Source organism: Silene latifolia, chromosome 1 (assembly GCF_048544455.1).
Source record: "Silene latifolia isolate original U9 population chromosome 1, ASM4854445v1, whole genome shotgun sequence".
NCBI lineage: Eukaryota > Viridiplantae > Streptophyta > Magnoliopsida > Caryophyllales > Caryophyllaceae > Silene > Silene latifolia.
This window is the reverse complement of record NC_133526.1, coordinates 115,382,210-115,384,975: the sequence shown is the minus strand read 5'-3', so window position 1 is coordinate 115,384,975 and position 2,766 is coordinate 115,382,210.

The following is a 2,766-nucleotide window of genomic DNA, read 5'->3' as shown; positions in this document are numbered from 1 at the left end:
CGAGGTGACAAACAATGCTGCAGAATACGAAGCTTGTCTCTTTGGACTACAAGCGGCAGTAAGCTTAGGCATCAAAAACCTCCGAGTACATGGGGATTCGTCCCTGATCATCAATCAAGTTACGGGATCTTGGAAAATCCGAAGCGAAAGCCTAGCACCTTATCAAGCCAGAATAGACCAAGTTGCCCAATTCTTTGATCACGTGACCTATCTACACCTACCTCGGGAAGAAAATCAATTTGCAGATGCTCTTGCGAAACTTGCATGTTTGATTAATATGCCAGATGACATGGTGGAAATGCCTTTACGTATCCAACGACGGTCAGAGCCAGCTTATGTCCACCAAATCACCGACGAAGAGGAAATCGCACAGGAACCCTGGTTCCAAGAAATCCTAAATTTCAAGCTCAACGGAACCTATCCACCGGATATGGACAAAAGGGGACAACGTGCTATACGCCTGCTAGCTTCCCAATACGTTCTCATGCAAGGAGAGTTATACAAAAGAACACCTCTTGGTGTAATCCTACGTTGCCTTGATCATTCACACGCACGGAAAGTGATGGAAGAAGTGCACGATGGAGAATGCGGTCCTCGCATGAGTGGGCCCATGATGGCAAAGAAAATCACACGTTTGGGGTATTATTGGACCACAATGGAATCCGATTGCATCAAATATGTAAGACATTGCCACAATTGCCAAATCTTCGGGAATGTACAACATGTCCCTCCTTCATTGCTCTACACGATGACATCTCCTTGGCCATTTTCTGCCTGGAGAATTGACATTATCGGGAAGATAACCCCAGCCGGAACAGGAGGTCACTGTTTCATCCTAGTGGCGATCGACTATTTCACCAAATGGGTAGAAGCGGCTTCCTACACTAGTCTTACGGCTAAAAACGTGGCAAAGTTCATACAAAACAACATCATCTGTCGATATGGTTGCCCATATGAGATCATTAGTGATAATGGATCACATTTCCAAGCTGAGACTGAGCAATTGCTAGGCAAGTACAAAATTAGGCATCACCACTTTTCGCCATATAGACCACAGACTAATGGCGCGGTAGAGGCAGCAAATAAGAACGTTGTCACAATTCTCAAGAAAATGATTGACAACTATCGAGAATGGCCAAGCAAGATACCCTTTGATTTGTGGGGATATCGCACATCTGTTAGGACGCCCACTGGAGCCACTCCTTTCTATTTGACCTACGGCATGGAGGTTGTACAACCAGTCGAGCTAGAAATACCATCCTTGCGTATCTTACTCGAAAGTCAAATCCCGAAAGCCGATTGGAAGAGGGATAGATATGAAGAACTCATCCTCCTGGATGAACATAGGCTACGCGCCTTGCATAATGTCCAAACATATCAAGCACGTATCAAACGATCCTTCAACAAAAGGGTTAAGCCAAGAAACATCAAGGAAGGAGACTTAGTACTCAAGTCGGTTAGAGCTCTTTTACCTGTCGATCTACGGGGAAAATTCAAACCTAATTGGGCCGGGCCATTTCTAGTCAAGTCCATACTTCCAGGGGGTGCGGTTAGAATCACAGACCTAGATGGGAATGAGTTTTCCAACCCGACAAACCTCGACCAACTAAAACGGTATTATGCCTAGAATAGGAACAAAACGCGCCTCGCGTAACCTCACGTGTCGCTCTTGTGGCACTAAATAAACGGCCCCTGGCCAAGCTGAAATAAGCTAATGTCACTCTGCTCTTGCATTTTGACGAATTTGTCATCCTCATATCATCGAATAAACTAAACTACACCTTCAGAGTAAGCAAAAAGCTCATGCTTATTTTCTTAGTTCATTACAAGCTCTTGCTTAGAACAATTATTCTTTTACATTTACTCGAACTACGCGCAAGGGTTTGATTTCATTTTTCTAAATGAATACATAGGCAATCCTTCACGGGATACAACCCATTATTTTAAAAATGTAAATAGAAGGACATTTGCATTGCATTTGGAATTCGACAAGAATAATAAATAGAAAATCACAACGGTTTCATAACCAATTAACCTTTTTTATTTCATTCATTTTCTAATAATAATACGCTACATAATAATAAATAAAATAGTCAAGGATTCTAAAAACCCCACCTTTTTATTACAACAATAATAATAATAATAATAATAATAATAAATAATAAAGACTTGGGCTATTCCTCCATTTTCCCTTTGCCCTTGTCATTCTTGTCATACTTCTTGTCACGACCTCGAGCCGGACGCTCTTGCGCCACTTCGGACCTAATCATCAACGGTCTTTCTCGAGGCCTAGACTTCCCATTCTTGTCAATCACTTTATCCACGGCAGGAGAGGTCTTCGGTTTCTTCGAAGGATGAACAACTCGAAACCCGGCTTCTTCCTCTCCCTCAGTCAAATGCTTCTCTTTCTCTTTTTCCACCTCACGCACCTTGTAGTCAACAGGCTCGCGCTTCCTCTATCTCTTGCGCTCCTCCGGAGTAGTAGCTTTCCTCCATCGCAGATAGGAATCCGACACCCATAAGGCATTAGCAGAAGAGTTCAAGAACCACACGTTTCTTTGGGCCCATTTAATGGCCCTCTCCCTTCGACTCTCAGTAGTAAGCACCACGGCAGTCTGCGAGACAGTATCAAGCTTCGGGATTGTCTGCTTTAGTCCAACCTGTCTCATCAGCCTTTCCGGGAAGATGCACACCATGAATTCCAAGCCAGGAATGCGCACAGATCGAGTAGGATCTAAGGAAGACACTCCACTGACAGATTTGAGG